This window comes from Ambystoma mexicanum, chromosome 5p, assembly GCF_040938575.1.
Source record: "Ambystoma mexicanum isolate Mex_15411 chromosome 5p, UKY_AmexF1_1, whole genome shotgun sequence".
NCBI classification, from domain to species: domain Eukaryota; kingdom Metazoa; phylum Chordata; class Amphibia; order Caudata; family Ambystomatidae; genus Ambystoma; species Ambystoma mexicanum.
Genome location: NC_090930.1, coordinates 716,080,529 through 716,098,383, shown reverse-complemented (window position 1 = coordinate 716,098,383; position 17,855 = coordinate 716,080,529). Strand labels below are relative to the sequence as shown.

At 54.3% G+C, this 17,855-nt stretch overlaps 17 non-coding genes across 17 annotated transcripts; 8 read left to right on the top strand and 9 right to left on the bottom strand.

Moving 5' to 3' along the window:
- Nucleotides 1–1,022: 1,022 nt before the first annotated feature.
- On the top strand, nucleotides 1,023–1,105 carry TRNAL-UAA (transfer RNA leucine (anticodon UAA)). Its single transcript has one exon. It is a non-coding gene; the product is annotated as a tRNA-Leu (tRNA).
- A 904-nt stretch (nucleotides 1,106–2,009) lies between these two features.
- TRNAE-CUC (transfer RNA glutamic acid (anticodon CUC)) lies at nucleotides 2,010–2,081 on the bottom strand. Its single transcript has one exon. It is a non-coding gene; the product is annotated as a tRNA-Glu (tRNA).
- Nucleotides 2,082–2,421: 340 nt separating this feature from the next.
- TRNAE-CUC (transfer RNA glutamic acid (anticodon CUC)) lies at nucleotides 2,422–2,493 on the bottom strand. Its single transcript has one exon. It is a non-coding gene; the product is annotated as a tRNA-Glu (tRNA).
- An 894-nt stretch (nucleotides 2,494–3,387) lies between these two features.
- TRNAL-UAA (transfer RNA leucine (anticodon UAA)) lies at nucleotides 3,388–3,470 on the top strand. The gene has a single exon. It is a non-coding gene; the product is annotated as a tRNA-Leu (tRNA).
- Nucleotides 3,471–4,374: 904 nt separating this feature from the next.
- Nucleotides 4,375–4,446, bottom strand: TRNAE-CUC (transfer RNA glutamic acid (anticodon CUC)). The gene has a single exon. It is a non-coding gene; the product is annotated as a tRNA-Glu (tRNA).
- A 1,305-nt stretch (nucleotides 4,447–5,751) lies between these two features.
- TRNAL-UAA (transfer RNA leucine (anticodon UAA)) lies at nucleotides 5,752–5,834 on the top strand. Its single transcript has one exon. It is a non-coding gene; the product is annotated as a tRNA-Leu (tRNA).
- A 915-nt stretch (nucleotides 5,835–6,749) lies between these two features.
- On the bottom strand, nucleotides 6,750–6,821 carry TRNAE-CUC (transfer RNA glutamic acid (anticodon CUC)). The gene has a single exon. It is a non-coding gene; the product is annotated as a tRNA-Glu (tRNA).
- A 340-nt stretch (nucleotides 6,822–7,161) lies between these two features.
- On the bottom strand, nucleotides 7,162–7,233 carry TRNAE-CUC (transfer RNA glutamic acid (anticodon CUC)). Its single transcript has one exon. It is a non-coding gene; the product is annotated as a tRNA-Glu (tRNA).
- An 894-nt stretch (nucleotides 7,234–8,127) lies between these two features.
- TRNAL-UAA (transfer RNA leucine (anticodon UAA)) lies at nucleotides 8,128–8,210 on the top strand. Its single transcript has one exon. It is a non-coding gene; the product is annotated as a tRNA-Leu (tRNA).
- A 1,316-nt stretch (nucleotides 8,211–9,526) lies between these two features.
- On the bottom strand, nucleotides 9,527–9,598 carry TRNAE-CUC (transfer RNA glutamic acid (anticodon CUC)). The gene has a single exon. It is a non-coding gene; the product is annotated as a tRNA-Glu (tRNA).
- An 894-nt stretch (nucleotides 9,599–10,492) lies between these two features.
- Nucleotides 10,493–10,575, top strand: TRNAL-UAA (transfer RNA leucine (anticodon UAA)). The gene has a single exon. It is a non-coding gene; the product is annotated as a tRNA-Leu (tRNA).
- Nucleotides 10,576–11,479: 904 nt separating this feature from the next.
- Nucleotides 11,480–11,551, bottom strand: TRNAE-CUC (transfer RNA glutamic acid (anticodon CUC)). The gene has a single exon. It is a non-coding gene; the product is annotated as a tRNA-Glu (tRNA).
- Nucleotides 11,552–12,847: 1,296 nt separating this feature from the next.
- TRNAL-UAA (transfer RNA leucine (anticodon UAA)) lies at nucleotides 12,848–12,930 on the top strand. Its single transcript has one exon. It is a non-coding gene; the product is annotated as a tRNA-Leu (tRNA).
- A 2,255-nt stretch (nucleotides 12,931–15,185) lies between these two features.
- On the top strand, nucleotides 15,186–15,268 carry TRNAL-UAA (transfer RNA leucine (anticodon UAA)). Its single transcript has one exon. It is a non-coding gene; the product is annotated as a tRNA-Leu (tRNA).
- Nucleotides 15,269–16,172: 904 nt separating this feature from the next.
- TRNAE-CUC (transfer RNA glutamic acid (anticodon CUC)) lies at nucleotides 16,173–16,244 on the bottom strand. Its single transcript has one exon. It is a non-coding gene; the product is annotated as a tRNA-Glu (tRNA).
- A 340-nt stretch (nucleotides 16,245–16,584) lies between these two features.
- On the bottom strand, nucleotides 16,585–16,656 carry TRNAE-CUC (transfer RNA glutamic acid (anticodon CUC)). Its single transcript has one exon. It is a non-coding gene; the product is annotated as a tRNA-Glu (tRNA).
- Nucleotides 16,657–17,550: 894 nt separating this feature from the next.
- Nucleotides 17,551–17,633, top strand: TRNAL-UAA (transfer RNA leucine (anticodon UAA)). The gene has a single exon. It is a non-coding gene; the product is annotated as a tRNA-Leu (tRNA).
- Nucleotides 17,634–17,855: the final 222 nt, after the last annotated feature.

Here is a 17,855-nt window from a genome sequence, read left to right as displayed (position 1 = left end):
GCAAGATTTCCGGTCGCCAGTTAACTGCATTGCTGTAAATAAAAATGTCAGTTGTTAAAAGAGCTCCTTCCCTGACCGGGAATCGAACCCGGGCCTAACCACTAGACCACCCGGGACGGTGGGTGCACTCCGTTGCGTGTCGCTCAGATGGTGGCGTCCGAGTCCAAAGGCTGAGGGCCTCTGCTACAATGGGCACCAGTGCCTGCAGGTCTTCGGGGGCCGTTTCTGCTAATAAATAAATAAATAAATAAATAAATAAAGAAATAAAGAAAGAAAGAAAGAAAGAAAACAAAAACACTTGTGATGGTCTGCGAAAAGGGGAGCTTAGAGATTGAAGACAGCATCACTTTGGGAACGTTTGCGCTTTCACTTCCAAGCGCTGATATTCCTGTCTTGCTCTCCTGAAAGGACAGCCTTCCTCGCTATGAGCTTTTGTGGGTCAGTGCTGAAGCTCCCCCTAGAGGCTGCCGCTGAAGATGCACACTCACAACTAACCCTCCTTAGGAGAACTGCTTCGTGGGAGAGCACGTTTATTAAAAGGCGGCAGGCCATGATTGCCTGCGAGACACAGCAGGGTTACCATGCAGAGTTCAAAGGGGGCTTTGCTTGTACAGCAAGTGCCGGAGGGCAAGAAGGGATGACATAGGAGCTGCCCTTTTTTCGGGCTCGCACACCAAGGCCTGCACCAGCCTTCGAGGCTCAGCCTGCCTCTGGACTGCCCTAGACCACCTTTACTCAAAGCACACACTCTGGTCGGGGACTCGAAGCCAGGCCCGTGGCAGTGAAAGCACCAAATCCTCACCACTAGGCCACCGGGGAAACGACTGCAGCACCCGGGAGGTTTCCGCAACCGTACTTGCAGTCAGCTGGAGGCTATTGTAATGCTGTTAAGTGAGAGACGTTTGCCGCTCGCAAGCCAATTCCATCCAACCTCCTGCAGGGGGCACTCTGGGCTGGTTTTCCACTTGTTCGCCTGCTGCTGAAACAGCAAAGATTCAATTCGAAGCCCTTTGCAGCAGCTCACCAGGATGGCCGAGTGGTTAAGGCGTTGGACTTAAGATCCAATGGACAAGTGTCCGCGTGGGTTCGAGCCCCACTCCTGGTACAGGTTTTTACTCTTCTTACCTAAATGCGGCAGCAGCTTCGCACAAGCCCTTTCCTGCTGTCTGTAGGCAGTGCCCCTACCTCAAAGCCCTGAGGCTTGAGTTCACCTGAAAAGAGCAACAAGGAATCGTTGCCCGTAGACTCTTTTCCTGGAAAACCTTTGCATTTTTGTACCATGTCCCTCGCATCCCAAGCTTAAGCCGCCAAAGTTGGCAGAGCTTGTGCAACCCCGCCAACAGCCCTACCACCCCAAAAGAAAATTGGGCAGGGATTCCCGCCTCCGCTTCCGAAACGGGCTTCCAAACGGGCGATGCCCTGACGGGTCAGCCAGTCACCGTCTAGGCCCGGTACACCCCTGTGAATAATAGAGCGTCCAACCTCAAATCAGGCTACAGGGCCCTTCAGCCCATAGAAGGAGAACCTGTCAACAAACGGGGCGAGGGCAATGCTCGGGCCCCTTGCGAAGCCTTTGCCAAGCTCCAAAGGCTGCACTTTCCCAGCAGACCACAGCTCTGTATGCAAATCAAGCAGCTACGACCCCTCCCTCCCCTGCTTTTCTCCTCCAAACCGGTACGCAACCATTTCTGCAGCCCTCTGCCCCAGGGTCCCGGGCAAGGTCTTGGTCTGATGAGGCTAGGGATGGTGGGCGAGCTCGGCTTTGGCAGGGCGACAGGACTAATATTTTCTCTACAGCTTTGGAAGAAAGAAAGCTTCCTTTTTGGGGCACAGGCCCACTTCTAGCGGCGACAGCTTCCGGTAAGGGACCATGCTGAAAAGATGCTTGGAGTTACCGCCAGGGGAGCCACGCCGCTATTGCCTGTGAGTGAAGCTACATTTGAAAGAAATATTTTTTGAGACGCAGTTGTTTGAATTTCTGTAAAAATGTCATTCAGTAAAAGCCTCTCTTCCCTGACCGGGAATCGAACCCGGGCCGCGGCGGTGAGAGCGCCGAATCCTAACCACTAGACCACCAGGGAGACCGCTGGACAGCTCGGGAAGGCCGGGCAGTGGTGTCCGAGTGCACAATGCCTGCAGGTGCCTCAAAGGCCAGTCCATTGGGGGACTGGGAAGAGAGGGGGAGGGCCGAGCAGATAGGTTCTCTCCAGCGGTGAAAAAGGAAGCTGCCTTTTTTGCGTCAAGGGCAGTCTTTCCGCAGCGACAGGAGGATGAATGGGACTCTGCCATAAACACGTTTTGCGTCGCGCTGAGGGCACTTCCTCCATTTTGTGCACGCAAATCTGCATCTGGGAGCAAGATTTCCGGTCGCCAGTTAACTGCATTGCTGTAAATAAAAATGTCAGTTGTTAAAAGAGCTCCTTCCCTGACCGGGAATCGAACCCGGGCCGCGGCGGTGAGAGCGCCGAATCCTAACCACTAGACCACCAGGGACGGTGGGTGCACCCCGTTGCGTGTCGCTCAGATGGTGGCGTCCGAGTCCAAAGGCTGAGGGCCTCTGCTACAATGGGCACCAGTGCCTGCAGGTCTTCGGGGGCCGTTTCTGCTAATAAATAAATAAATAAAGAAATAAAGAAAGAAAGAAAGAAAGAAAACAAAAACACTTGTGATGGTCTGCGAAAAGGGGAGCTTAGAGATTGAAGACAGCATCACTTTGGGAACGTTTGCGCTTTCACTTCCAAGCGCTGATATTCCTGTCTTGCTCTCCTGAAAGGACAGCCTTCCTCGCTATGAGCTTTTGTGGGTCAGTGCTGAAGCTCCCCCTAGAGGCTGCCGCTGAAGATGCACACTCACAACTAACCCTCCTTAGGAGAACTGCTTCGTGGGAGAGCACGTTTATTAAAAGGCGGCAGGCCATGATTGCCTGCGAGACACAGCAGGGTTACCATGCAGAGTTCAAAGGGGGCTTTGCTTGTACAGCAAGTGCCGGAGGGAAAGAAGGGATGACATAGGAGCTGCCCTTTTTTCGGGCTCGCACACCAAGGCCTGCACCAGCCTTCGAGGCTCAGCCTGCCTCTGGACTGCCCTAGACCACCTTTACTCAAAGCACACACCCTGGTCGGGGACTCGAAGCCAGGCCCGTGGCAGTGAAAGCACCAAATCCTCACCACTAGGCCACCGGGGAAACGACTGCAGCACCCGGGAGGTTTCCGCAACCGTACTTGCAGTCAGCTGGAGGCTATTGTAATGCTGTTAAGTGAGAGACGTTTGCCGCTCGCAAGCCAATTCCATCCAACCTCCTGCAGGGGGCACTCTGGGCTGGTTTTCCACTTGTTCGCCTGCTGCTGAAACAGCAAAGATTCAATTCGAAGCCCTTTGCAGCAGCTCACCAGGATGGCCGAGTGGTTAAGGCGTTGGACTTAAGATCCAATGGACAAGTGTCCGCGTGGGTTCGAGCCCCACTCCTGGTACAGGTTTTTACTCTTCTTACCTAAATGCGGCAGCAGCTTCGCACAAGCCCTTTCCTGCTGTCTGTAGGCAGTGCCCCTACCTCAAAGCCCTGAGGCTTGAGTTCACCTGAAAAGAGCAACAAGGAATCGTTGCCCGTAGACTCTTTTCCTGGAAAACCTTTGCATTTTTGTACCATGTCCCTCGCATCCCAAGCTTAAGCCGCCAAAGTTGGCAGAGCTTGTGCAACCCCGCCAACAGCCCTACCACCCCAAAAGAAAATTGGGCAGGGATTCCCGCCTCCGCTTCCGAAACGGGCTTCCAAACGGGCGATGCCCTGACGGGTCAGCCAGTCACCGTCTAGGCCCGGTACACCCCTGTGAATAATAGAGCGTCCAACCTCAAATCAGGCTACAGGGCCCTTCAGCCCATAGAAGGAGAACCTGTCAACAAACGGGGCGAGGGCAATGCTCGGGCCCCTTGCGAAGCCTTTGCCAAGCTCCAAAGGCTGCACTTTCCCAGCAGACCACAGCTCTGTATGCAAATCAAGCAGCTACGACCCCTCCCTCCCCTGCTTTTCTCCTCCAAACCGGTACGCAACCATTTCTGCAGCCCTCTGCCCCAGGGTCCCGGGCAAGGTCTTGGTCTGATGAGGCTAGGGATGGTGGGCGAGCTCGGCTTTGGCAGGGCGACAGGACTAATATTTTCTCTACAGCTTTGGAAGAAAGAAAGCTTCCTTTTTGGGGCACAGGCCCACTTCTAGCGGCGACAGCTTCCGGTAAGGGACCATGCTGAAAAGATGCTTGGAGTTACCGCCAGGGGAGCCACGCCGCTATTGCCTGTGAGTGAAGCTACATTTTAAAGAAATATTTTTTGAGACGCAGTTGTTTGAATTTCTGTAAAAATGTCATTCAGTAAAAGCCTCTCTTCCCTGACCGGGAATCGAACCCGGGCCGCGGCGGTGAGAGCGCCGAATCCTAACCACTAGACCACCAGGGAGACCGCTGGACAGCTCGGGAAGGCCGGGCAGTGGTGTCCGAGTGCACAATGCCTGCAGGTGCCTCAAAGGCCAGTCCATTGGGGGACTGGGAAGAGAGGGGGAGGGCCGAGCAGATAGGTTCTCTCCAGCGGTGAAAAAGGAAGCTGCCTTTTTTGCGTCAAGGGCAGTCTTTCCGCAGCGACAGGAGAATGAATGGGACTCTGCCATAAACACGTTTTGCGTCGCGCTGAGGGCACTTCCTCCATTTTGTGCACGCAAATCTGCATCTGGGAGCAAGATTTCCGGTCGCCAGTTAACTGCATTGCTGTAAATAAAAATGTCAGTTGTTAAAAGAGCTCCTTCCCTGACCGGGAATCGAACCCGGGCCGTGGCTAGACCACCAGGGACGGTGGGTGCACCCCGTTGCGTGTCGCTCAGATGGTGGCGTCCGAGTCCAAAGGCTGAGGGCCTCTGCTACAATGGGCACCAGTGCCTGCAGGTCTTCGGGGGCCGTTTCTGCTAATAAATAAATAAATAAAGAAATAAAGAAAGAAAGAAAGAAAGAAAGAAAGAAAGAAAGAAAGAAAGAAAACAAAAACACTTGTGATGGTCTGCGAAAAGGGGAGCTTAGAGATTGAAGACAGCATCACTTTGGGAACGTTTGCGCTTTCACTTCCAAGCGCTGATATTCCTGTCTTGCTCTCCTGAAAGGACAGCCTTCCTCGCTATGAGCTTTTGTGGGTCAGTGCTGAAGCTCCCCCTAGAGGCTGCCGCTGAAGATGCACACTCACAACTAACCCTCCTTAGGAGAACTGCTTCGTGGGAGAGCACGTTTATTAAAAGGCGGCAGGCCATGATTGCCTGCGAGACACAGCAGGGTTACCATGCAGAGTTCAAAGGGGGCTTTGCTTGTACAGCAAGTGCCGGAGGGCAAGAAGGGATGACATAGGAGCTGCCCTTTTTTCGGGCTCGCACACCAAGGCCTGCACCAGCCTTCGAGGCTCAGCCTGCCTCTGGACTGCCCTAGACCACCTTTACTCAAAGCACACACTCTGGTCGGGGACTCGAAGCCAGGCCCGTGGCAGTGAAAGCACCAAATCCTCACCACTAGGCCACCGGGGAAACGACTGCAGCACCCGGGAGGTTTCCGCAACCGTACTTGCAGTCAGCTGGAGGCTATTGTAATGCTGTTAAGTGAGAGACGTTTGCCGCTCGCAAGCCAATTCCATCCAACCTCCTGCAGGGGGCACTCTGGGCTGGTTTTCCACTTGTTCGCCTGCTGCTGAAACAGCAAAGATTCAATTCGAAGCCCTTTGCAGCAGCTCACCAGGATGGCCGAGTGGTTAAGGCGTTGGACTTAAGATCCAATGGACAAGTGTCCGCGTGGGTTCGAGCCCCACTCCTGGTACAGGTTTTTACTCTTCTTACCTAAATGCGGCAGCAGCTTCGCACAAGCCCTTTCCTGCTGTCTGTAGGCAGTGCCCCTACCTCAAAGCCCTGAGGCTTGAGTTCACCTGAAAAGAGCAACAAGGAATCGTTGCCCGTAGACTCTTTTCCTGGAAAACCTTTGCATTTTTGTACCATGTCCCTCGCATCCCAAGCTTAAGCCGCCAAAGTTGGCAGAGCTTGTGCAACCCCGCCAACAGCCCTACCACCCCAAAAGAAAATTGGGCAGGGATTCCCGCCTCCGCTTCCTCACGGCTTCCGAAACAGGCTTCCAAACGGGCGATGCCCTGACGGGTCAGCCAGTCACCGTCTAGGCCCGGTACACCCCTGTGAATAATAGAGCGTCCAACCTCAAATCAGGCTACAGGGCCCTTCAGCCCATAGAAGGAGAACCTGTCAACAAACGGGGCGAGGGCAATGCTCGGGCCCCTTGCGAAGCCTTTGCCAAGCTCCAAAGGCTGCACTTTCCCAGCAGACCACAGCTCTGTATGCAAATCAAGCAGCTACGACCCCTCCCTCCCCTGCTTTTCTCCTCCAAACCGGTACGCAACCATTTCTGCAGCCCTCTGCCCCAGGGTCCCGGGCAAGGTCTTGGTCTGATGAGGCTAGGGATGGTGGGCGAGCTCGGCTTTGGCAGGGCGACAGGACTAATATTTTCTCTACAGCTTTGGAAGAAAGAAAGCTTCCTTTTTGGGGCACAGGCCCACTTCTAGCGGCGACAGCTTCCGGTAAGGGACCATGCTGAAAAGATGCTTGGAGTTACCGCCAGGGGAGCCACGCCGCTATTGCCTGTGAGTGAAGCTACATTTGAAAGAAATATTTTTTGAGACGCAGTTGTTTGAATTTCTGTAAAAATGTCATTCAGTAAAAGCCTCTCTTCCCTGACCGGGAATCGAACCCGGGCCGCGGCGGTGAGAGCGCCGAATCCTAACCACTAGACCACCAGGGAGACCGCTGGACAGCTCGGGAAGGCCGGGCAGTGGTGTCCGAGTGCACAATGCCTGCAGGTGCCTCAAAGGCCAGTCCATTGGGGGACTGGGAAGAGAGGGGGAGGGCCGAGCAGATAGGTTCTCTCCAGCGGTGAAAAAGGAAGCTGCCTTTTTTGCGTCAAGGGCAGTCTTTCCGCAGCGACAGGAGAATGAATGGGACTCTGCCATAAACACGTTTTGCGTCGCGCTGAGGGCACTTCCTCCATTTTGTGCACGCAAATCTGCATCTGGGAGCAAGATTTCCGGTCGCCAGTTAACTGCATTGCTGTAAATAAAAATGTCAGTTGTTAAAAGAGCTCCTTCCCTGACCGGGAATCGAACCCGGGCCGCGGCGGTGAGAGCGCCGAATCCTAACCACTAGACCACCACGGACGGTGGGTGCACCCCGTTGCGTGTCGCTCAGATGGTGGCGTCCGAGTCCAAAGGCTGAGGGCCTCTGCTACAATGGGCACCAGTGCCTGCAGGTCTTCGGGGGCCGTTTCTGCTAATAAATAAAGAAATAAAGAAATAAAGAAAGAAAGAAAGAAAGAAAACAAAAACACTTGTGATGGTCTGCGAAAAGGGGAGCTTAGAGATTGAAGACAGCATCACTTTGGGAACGTTTGCGCTTTCACTTCCAAGCGCTGATATTCCTGTCTTGCTCTCCTGAAAGGACAGCCTTCCTCGCTATGAGCTTTTGTGGGTCAGTGCTGAAGCTCCCCCTAGAGGCTGCCGCTGAAGATGCACACTCACAACTAACCCTCCTTAGGAGAACTGCTTCGTGGGAGAGCACGTTTATTAAAAGGCGGCAGGCCATGATTGCCTGCGAGACACAGCAGGGTTACCATGCAGAGTTCAAAGGGGGCTTTGCTTGTACAGCAAGTGCCGGAGGGCAAGAAGGGATGACATAGGAGCTGCCCTTTTTTCGGGCTCGCACACCAAGGCCTGCACCAGCCTTCGAGGCTCAGCCTGCCTCTGGACTGCCCTAGACCACCTTTACTCAAAGCACACACCCTGGTCGGGGACTCGAAGCCAGGCCCGTGGCAGTGAAAGCACCAAATCCTCACCACTAGGCCACCGGGGAAACGACTGCAGCACCCGGGAGGTTTCCGCAACCGTACTTGCAGTCAGCTGGAGGCTATTGTAATGCTGTTAAGTGAGAGACGTTTGCCGCTCGCAAGCCAATTCCATCCAACCTCCTGCAGGGGGCACTCTGGGCTGGTTTTCCACTTGTTCGCCTGCTGCTGAAACAGCAAAGATTCAATTCGAAGCCCTTTGCAGCAGCTCACCAGGATGGCCGAGTGGTTAAGGCGTTGGACTTAAGATCCAATGGACAAGTGTCCGCGTGGGTTCGAGCCCCACTCCTGGTACAGGTTTTTACTCTTCTTACCTAAATGCGGCAGCAGCTTCGCACAAGCCCTTTCCTGCTGTCTGTAGGCAGTGCCCCTACCTCAAAGCCCTGAGGCTTGAGTTCACCTGAAAAGAGCAACAAGGAATCGTTGCCCGTAGACTCTTTTCCTGGAAAACCTTTGCATTTTTGTACCATGTCCCTCGCATCCCAAGCTTAAGCCGCCAAAGTTGGCAGAGCTTGTGCAACCCCGCCAACAGCCCTACCACCCCAAAAGAAAATTGGGCAGGGATTCCCGCCTCCGCTTCCTCACGGCTTCCGAAACGGGCTTCCAAACGGGCGATGCCCTGACGGGTCAGCCAGTCACCGTCTAGGCCCGGTACACCCCTGTGAATAATAGAGCGTCCAACCTCAAATCAGGCTACAGGGCCCTTCAGCCCATAGAAGGAGAACCTGTCAACAAACGGGGCGAGGGCAATGCTCGGGCCCCTTGCGAAGCCTTTGCCAAGCTCCAAAGGCTGCACTTTCCCAGCAGACCACAGCTCTGTATGCAAATCAAGCAGCTACGACCCCTCCCTCCCCTGCTTTTCTCCTCCAAACCGGTACGCAACCATTTCTGCAGCCCTCTGCCCCAGGGTCCCGGGCAAGGTCTTGGTCTGATGAGGCTAGGGATGGTGGGCGAGCTCGGCTTTGGCAGGGCGACAGGACTAATATTTTCTCTACAGCTTTGGAAGAAAGAAAGCTTCCTTTTTGGGGCACAGGCCCACTTCTAGCGGCGACAGCTTCCGGTAAGGGACCATGCTGAAAAGATGCTTGGAGTTACCGCCAGGGGAGCCACGCCGCTATTGCCTGTGAGTGAAGCTACATTTGAAAGAAATATTTTTTGAGACGCAGTTGTTTGAATTTCTGTAAAAATGTCATTCAGTAAAAGCCTCTCTTCCCTGACCGGGAATCGAACCCGGGCCGCGGCCGAATCCTAACCACTAGACCACCAGGGAGACCGCTGGACAGCTCGGGAAGGCCGGGCAGTGGTGTCCGAGTGCACAATGCCTGCAGGTGCCTCAAAGGCCAGTCCATTGGGGGACTGGGAAGAGAGGGGGAGGGCCGAGCAGATAGGTTCTCTCCAGCGGTGAAAAAGGAAGCTGCCTTTTTTGCGTCAAGGGCAGTCTTTCCGCAGCGACAGGAGAATGAATGGGACTCTGCCATAAACACGTTTTGCGTCGCGCTGAGGGCACTTCCTCCATTTTGTGCACGCAAATCTGCATCTGGGAGCAAGATTTCCGGTCGCCAGTTAACTGCATTGCTGTAAATAAAAATGTCAGTTGTTAAAAGAGCTCCTTCCCTGACCGGGAATCGAACCCGGGCCGCGGCGGTGAGAGCGCCGAATCCTAACCACTAGACCACCAGGGACGGTGGGTGCACCCCGTTGCGTGTCGCTCAGATGGTGGCGTCCGAGTCCAAAGGCTGAGGGCCTCTGCTACAATGGGCACCAGTGCCTGCAGGTCTTCGGGGGCCGTTTCTGCTAATAAATAAATAAATAAAGAAATAAAGAAAGAAAGAAAGAAAGAAAACAAAAACACTTGTGATGGTCTGCGAAAAGGGGAGCTTAGAGATTGAAGACAGCATCACTTTGGGAACGTTTGCGCTTTCACTTCCAAGCGCTGATATTCCTGTCTTGCTCTCCTGAAAGGACAGCCTTCCTCGCTATGAGCTTTTGTGGGTCAGTGCTGAAGCTCCCCCTAGAGGCTGCCGCTGAAGATGCACACTCACAACTAACCCTCCTTAGGAGAACTGCTTCGTGGGAGAGCACGTTTATTAAAAGGCGGCAGGCCATGATTGCCTGCGAGACACAGCAGGGTTACCATGCAGAGTTCAAAGGGGGCTTTGCTTGTACAGCAAGTGCCGGAGGGCAAGAAGGGATGACATAGGAGCTGCCCTTTTTTCGGGCTCGCACACCAAGGCCTGCACCAGCCTTCGAGGCTCAGCCTGCCTCTGGACTGCCCTAGACCACCTTTACTCAAAGCACACACTCTGGTCGGGGACTCGAAGCCAGGCCCGTGGCAGTGAAAGCACCAAATCCTCACCACTAGGCCACCGGGGAAACGACTGCAGCACCCGGGAGGTTTCCGCAACCGTACTTGCAGTCAGCTGGAGGCTATTGTAATGCTGTTAAGTGAGAGACGTTTGCCGCTCGCAAGCCAATTCCATCCAACCTCCTGCAGGGGGCACTCTGGGCTGGTTTTCCACTTGTTCGCCTGCTGCTGAAACAGCAAAGATTCAATTCGAAGCCCTTTGCAGCAGCTCACCAGGATGGCCGAGTGGTTAAGGCGTTGGACTTAAGATCCAATGGACAAGTGTCCGCGTGGGTTCGAGCCCCACTCCTGGTACAGGTTTTTACTCTTCTTACCTAAATGCGGCAGCAGCTTCGCACAAGCCCTTTCCTGCTGTCTGTAGGCAGTGCCCCTACCTCAAAGCCCTGAGGCTTGAGTTCACCTGAAAAGAGCAACAAGGAATCGTTGCCCGTAGACTCTTTTCCTGGAAAACCTTTGCATTTTTGTACCATGTCCCTCGCATCCCAAGCTTAAGCCGCCAAAGTTGGCAGAGCTTGTGCAACCCCGCCAACAGCCCTACCACCCCAAAAGAAAATTGGGCAGGGATTCCCGCCTCCGCTTCCGAAACGGGCTTCCAAACGGGCGATGCCCTGACGGGTCAGCCAGTCACCGTCTAGGCCCGGTACACCCCTGTGAATAATAGAGCGTCCAACCTCAAATCAGGCTACAGGGCCCTTCAGCCCATAGAAGGAGAACCTGTCAACAAACGGGGCGAGGGCAATGCTCGGGCCCCTTGCGAAGCCTTTGCCAAGCTCCAAAGGCTGCACTTTCCCAGCAGACCACAGCTCTGTATGCAAATCAAGCAGCTACGACCCCTCCCTCCCCTGCTTTTCTCCTCCAAACCGGTACGCAACCATTTCTGCAGCCCTCTGCCCCAGGGTCCCGGGCAAGGTCTTGGTCTGATGAGGCTAGGGATGGTGGGCGAGCTCGGCTTTGGCAGGGCGACAGGACTAATATTTTCTCTACAGCTTTGGAAGAAAGAAAGCTTCCTTTTTGGGGCACAGGCCCACTTCTAGCGGCGACAGCTTCCGGTAAGGGACCATGCTGAAAAGATGCTTGGAGTTACCGCCAGGGGAGCCACGCCGCTATTGCCTGTGAGTGAAGCTACATTTGAAAGAAATATTTTTTGAGACGCAGTTGTTTGAATTTCTGTAAAAATGTCATTCAGTAAAAGCCTCTCTTCCCTGACCGGGAATCGAACCCGGGCCGCGGCGGTGAGAGCGCCGAATCCTAACCACTAGACCACCAGGGAGACCGCTGGACAGCTCGGGAAGGCCGGGCAGTGGTGTCCGAGTGCACAATGCCTGCAGGTGCCTCAAAGGCCAGTCCATTGGGGGACTGGGAAGAGAGGGGGAGGGCCGAGCAGATAGGTTCTCTCCAGCGGTGAAAAAGGAAGCTGCCTTTTTTGCGTCAAGGGCAGTCTTTCCGCAGCGACAGGAGAATGAATGGGACTCTGCCATAAACACGTTTTGCGTCGCGCTGAGGGCACTTCCTCCATTTTGTGCACGCAAATCTGCATCTGGGAGCAAGATTTCCGGTCGCCAGTTAACTGCATTGCTGTAAATAAAAATGTCAGTTGTTAAAAGAGCTCCTTCCCTGACCGGGAATCGAACCCGGGCCGCGGCGGTGAGAGCGGAATCCTAACCACTAGACCACCAGGGACGGTGGGTGCAACCCGTTGCGTGTCGCTCAGATGGTGGCGTCCGAGTCCAAAGGCTGAGGGCCTCTGCTACAATGGGCACCAGTGCCTGCAGGTCTTCGGGGGCCGTTTCTGCTAATAAATAAATAAATAAAGAAATAAAGAAAGAAAGAAAACAAAAACACTTGTGATGGTCTGCGAAAAGGGGAGCTTAGAGATTGAAGACAGCATCACTTTGGGAACGTTTGCGCTTTCACTTCCAAGCGCTGATATTCCTGTCTTGCTCTCCTGAAAGGACAGCCTTCCTCGCTATGAGCTTTTGTGGGTCAGTGCTGAAGCTCCCCCTAGAGGCTGCCGCTGAAGATGCACACTCACAACTAACCCTCCTTAGGAGAACTGCTTCGTGGGAGAGCACGTTTATTAAAAGGCGGCAGGCCATGATTGCCTGCGAGACACAGCAGGGTTACCATGCAGAGTTCAAAGGGGGCTTTGCTTGTACAGCAAGTGCCGGAGGGCAAGAAGGGATGACATAGGAGCTGCCCTTTTTTCGGGCTCGCACACCAAGGCCTGCACCAGCCTTCGAGGCTCAGCCTGCCTCTGGACTGCCCTAGACCACCTTTACTCAAAGCACACACTCTGGTCGGGGACTCGAAGCCAGGCCCGTGGCAGTGAAAGCACCAAATCCTCACCACTAGGCCACCGGGGAAACGACTGCAGCACCCGGGAGGTTTCCGCAACCGTACTTGCAGTCAGCTGGAGGCTATTGTAATGCTGTTAAGTGAGAGACGTTTGCCGCTCGCAAGCCAATTCCATCCAACCTCCTGCAGGGGGCACTCTGGGCTGGTTTTCCACTTGTTCGCCTGCTGCTGAAACAGCAAAGATTCAATTCGAAGCCCTTTGCAGCAGCTCACCAGGATGGCCGAGTGGTTAAGGCGTTGGACTTAAGATCCAATGGACAAGTGTCCGCGTGGGTTCGAGCCCCACTCCTGGTACAGGTTTTTACTCTTCTTACCTAAATGCGGCAGCAGCTTCGCACAAGCCCTTTCCTGCTGTCTGTAGGCAGTGCCCCTACCTCAAAGCCCTGAGGCTTGAGTTCACCTGAAAAGAGCAACAAGGAATCGTTGCCCGTAGACTCTTTTCCTGGAAAACCTTTGCATTTTTGTACCATGTCCCTCGCATCCCAAGCTTAAGCCGCCAAAGTTGGCAGAGCTTGTGCAACCCCGCCAACAGCCCTACCACCCCAAAAGAAAATTGGGCAGGGATTCCCGCCTCCGCTTCCGAAACGGGCTTCCAAACGGGCGATGCCCTGACGGGTCAGCCAGTCACCGTCTAGGCCCGGTACACCCCTGTGAATAATAGAGCGTCCAACCTCAAATCAGGCTACAGGGCCCTTCAGCCCATAGAAGGAGAACCTGTCAACAAACGGGGCGAGGGCAATGCTCGGGCCCCTTGCGAAGCCTTTGCCAAGCTCCAAAGGCTGCACTTTCCCAGCAGACCACAGCTCTGTATGCAAATCAAGCAGCTACGACCCCTCCCTCCCCTGCTTTTCTCCTCCAAACCGGTACGCAACCATTTCTGCAGCCCTCTGCCCCAGGGTCCCGGGCAAGGTCTTGGTCTGATGAGGCTAGGGATGGTGGGCGAGCTCGGCTTTGGCAGGGCGACAGGACTAATATTTTCTCTACAGCTTTGGAAGAAAGAAAGCTTCCTTTTTGGGGCACAGGCCCACTTCTAGCGGCGACAGCTTCCGTAAGGGACCATGCTGAAAAGATGCTTGGAGTTACCGCCAGGGGAGCCACGCCGCTATTGCCTGTGAGTGAAGCTACATTTGAAAGAAATATTTTTTGAGACGCAGTTGTTTGAATTTCTGTAAAAATGTCATTCAGTAAAAGCCTCTCTTCCCTGACCGGGAATCGAACCCGGGCCGCGGCGGTCCGAATCCTAACCACTAGACCACCAGGGAGACCGCTGGACAGCTCGGGAAGGCCGGGCAGTGGTGTCCGAGTGCACAATGCCTGCAGGTGCCTCAAAGGCCAGTCCATTGGGGGACTGGGAAGAGAGGGGGAGGGCCGAGCAGATAGGTTCTCTCCAGCGGTGAAAAAGGAAGCTGCCTTTTTTGCGTCAAGGGCAGTCTTTCCGCAGCGACAGGAGAATGAATGGGACTCTGCCATAAACACGTTTTGCGTCGCGCTGAGGGCACTTCCTCCATTTTGTGCACGCAAATCTGCATCTGGGAGCAAGATTTCCGGTCGCCAGTTAACTGCATTGCTGTAAATAAAAATGTCAGTTGTTAAAAGAGCTCCTTCCCTGACCGGGAATCGAACCCGGGCCTAACCACTAGACCACCCGGGACGGTGGGTGCACTCCGTTGCGTGTCGCTCAGATGGTGGCGTCCGAGTCCAAAGGCTGAGGGCCTCTGCTACAATGGGCACCAGTGCCTGCAGGTCTTCGGGGGCCGTTTCTGCTAATAAATAAATAAATAAATAAAGAAATAAAGAAAGAAAGAAAGAAAGAAAACAAAAACACTTGTGATGGTCTGCGAAAAGGGGAGCTTAGAGATTGAAGACAGCATCACTTTGGGAACGTTTGCGCTTTCACTTCCAAGCGCTGATATTCCTGTCTTGCTCTCCTGAAAGGACAGCCTTCCTCGCTATGAGCTTTTGTGGGTCAGTGCTGAAGCTCCCCCTAGAGGCTGCCGCTGAAGATGCACACTCACAACTAACCCTCCTTAGGAGAACTGCTTCGTGGGAGAGCACGTTTATTAAAAGGCGGCAGGCCATGATTGCCTGCGAGACACAGCAGGGTTACCATGCAGAGTTCAAAGGGGGCTTTGCTTGTACAGCAAGTGCCGGAGGGCAAGAAGGGATGACATAGGAGCTGCCCTTTTTTCGGGCTCGCACACCAAGGCCTGCACCAGCCTTCGAGGCTCAGCCTGCCTCTGGACTGCCCTAGACCACCTTTACTCAAAGCACACACTCTGGTCGGGGACTCGAAGCCAGGCCCGTGGCAGTGAAAGCACCAAATCCTCACCACTAGGCCACCGGGGAAACGACTGCAGCACCCGGGAGGTTTCCGCAACCGTACTTGCAGTCAGCTGGAGGCTATTGTAATGCTGTTAAGTGAGAGACGTTTGCCGCTCGCAAGCCAATTCCATCCAACCTCCTGCAGGGGGCACTCTGGGCTGGTTTTCCACTTGTTCGCCTGCTGCTGAAACAGCAAAGATTCAATTCGAAGCCCTTTGCAGCAGCTCACCAGGATGGCCGAGTGGTTAAGGCGTTGGACTTAAGATCCAATGGACAAGTGTCCGCGTGGGTTCGAGCCCCACTCCTGGTACAGGTTTTTACTCTTCTTACCTAAATGCGGCAGCAGCTTCGCACAAGCCCTTTCCTGCTGTCTGTAGGCAGTGCCCCTACCTCAAAGCCCTGAGGCTTGAGTTCACCTGAAAAGAGCAACAAGGAATCGTTGCCCGTAGACTCTTTTCCTGGAAAACCTTTGCATTTTTGTACCATGTCCCTCGCATCCCAAGCTTAAGCCGCCAAAGTTGGCAGAGCTTGTGCAACCCCGCCAACAGCCCTACCACCCCAAAAGAAAATTGGGCAGGGATTCCCGCCTCCGCTTCCGAAACGGGCTTCCAAACGGGCGATGCCCTGACGGGTCAGCCAGTCACCGTCTAGGCCCGGTACACCCCTGTGAATAATAGAGCGTCCAACCTCAAATCAGGCTACAGGGCCCTTCAGCCCATAGAAGGAGAACCTGTCAACAAACGGGGCGAGGGCAATGCTCGGGCCCCTTGCGAAGCCTTTGCCAAGCTCCAAAGGCTGCACTTTCCCAGCAGACCACAGCTCTGTATGCAAATCAAGCAGCTACGACCCCTCCCTCCCCTGCTTTTCTCCTCCAAACCGGTACGCAACCATTTCTGCAGCCCTCTGCCCCAGGGTCCCGGGCAAGGTCTTGGTCTGATGAGGCTAGGGATGGTGGGCGAGCTCGGCTTTGGCAGGGCGACAGGACTAATATTTTCTCTACAGCTTTGGAAGAAAGAAAGCTTCCTTTTTGGGGCACAGGCCCACTTCTAGCGGCGACAGCTTCCGGTAAGGGACCATGCTGAAAAGATGCTTGGAGTTACCGCCAGGGGAGCCACGCCGCTATTGCCTGTGAGTGAAGCTACATTTGAAAGAAATATTTTTTGAGACGCAGTTGTTTGAATTTCTGTAAAAATGTCATTCAGTAAAAGCCTCTCTTCCCTGACCGGGAATCGAACCCGGGCCGCGGCGGTGAGAGCGCCGAATCCTAACCACTAGACCACCAGGGAGACCGCTGGACAGCTCGGGAAGGCCGGGCAGTGGTGTCCGAGTGCACAATGCCTGCAGGTGCCTCAAAGGCCAGTCCATTGGGGGACTGGGAAGAGAGGGGGAGGGCCGAGCAGATAGGTTCTCTCCAGCGGTGAAAAAGGAAGCTGCCTTTTTTGCGTCAAGGGCAGTCTTTCCGCAGCGACAGGAGAATGAATGGGACTCTGCCATAAACACGTTTTGCGTCGCGCTGAGGGCACTTCCTCCATTTTGTGCACGCAAATCTGCATCTGGGAGCAAGATTTCCGGTCGCCAGTTAACTGCATTGCTGTAAATAAAAATGTCAGTTGTTAAAAGAGCTCCTTCCCTGACCGGGAATCGAACCCGGGCCGCGGCGGTGAGAGCGCCGAATCCTAACCACTAGACCACCACGGACGGTGGGTGCACCCCGTTGCGTGTCGCTCAGATGGTGGCGTCCGAGTCCAAAGGCTGAGGGCCTCTGCTACAATGGGCACCAGTGCCTGCAGGTCTTCGGGGGCCGTTTCTGCTAATAAATAAAGAAATAAAGAAATAAAGAAAGAAAGAAAGAAAGAAAACAAAAACACTTGTGATGGTCTGCGAAAAGGGGAGCTTAGAGATTGAAGACAGCATCACTTTGGGAACGTTTGCGCTTTCACTTCCAAGCGCTGATATTCCTGTCTTGCTCTCCTGAAAGGACAGCCTTCCTCGCTATGAGCTTTTGTGGGTCAGTGCTGAAGCTCCCCCTAGAGGCTGCCGCTGAAGATGCACACTCACAACTAACCCTCCTTAGGAGAACTGCTTCGTGGGAGAGCACGTTTATTAAAAGGCGGCAGGCCATGATTGCCTGCGAGACACAGCAGGGTTACCATGCAGAGTTCAAAGGGGGCTTTGCTTGTACAGCAAGTGCCGGAGGGCAAGAAGGGATGACATAGGAGCTGCCCTTTTTTCGGGCTCGCACACCAAGGCCTGCACCAGCCTTCGAGGCTCAGCCTGCCTCTGGACTGCCCTAGACCACCTTTACTCAAAGCACACACCCTGGTCGGGGACTCGAAGCCAGGCCCGTGGCAGTGAAAGCACCAAATCCTCACCACTAGGCCACCGGGGAAACGACTGCAGCACCCGGGAGGTTTCCGCAACCGTACTTGCAGTCAGCTGGAGGCTATTGTAATGCTGTTAAGTGAGAGACGTTTGCCGCTCGCAAGCCAATTCCATCCAACCTCCTGCAGGGGGCACTCTGGGCTGGTTTTCCACTTGTTCGCCTGCTGCTGAAACAGCAAAGATTCAATTCGAAGCCCTTTGCAGCAGCTCACCAGGATGGCCGAGTGGTTAAGGCGTTGGACTTAAGATCCAATGGACAAGTGTCCGCGTGGGTTCGAGCCCCACTCCTGGTACAGGTTTTTACTCTTCTTACCTAAATGCGGCAGCAGCTTCGCACAAGCCCTTTCCTGCTGTCTGTAGGCAGTGCCCCTACCTCAAAGCCCTGAGGCTTGAGTTCACCTGAAAAGAGCAACAAGGAATCGTTGCCCGTAGACTCTTTTCCTGGAAAACCTTTGCATTTTTGTACCATGTCCCTCGCATCCCAAGCTTAAGCCGCCAAAGTTGGCAGAGCTTGT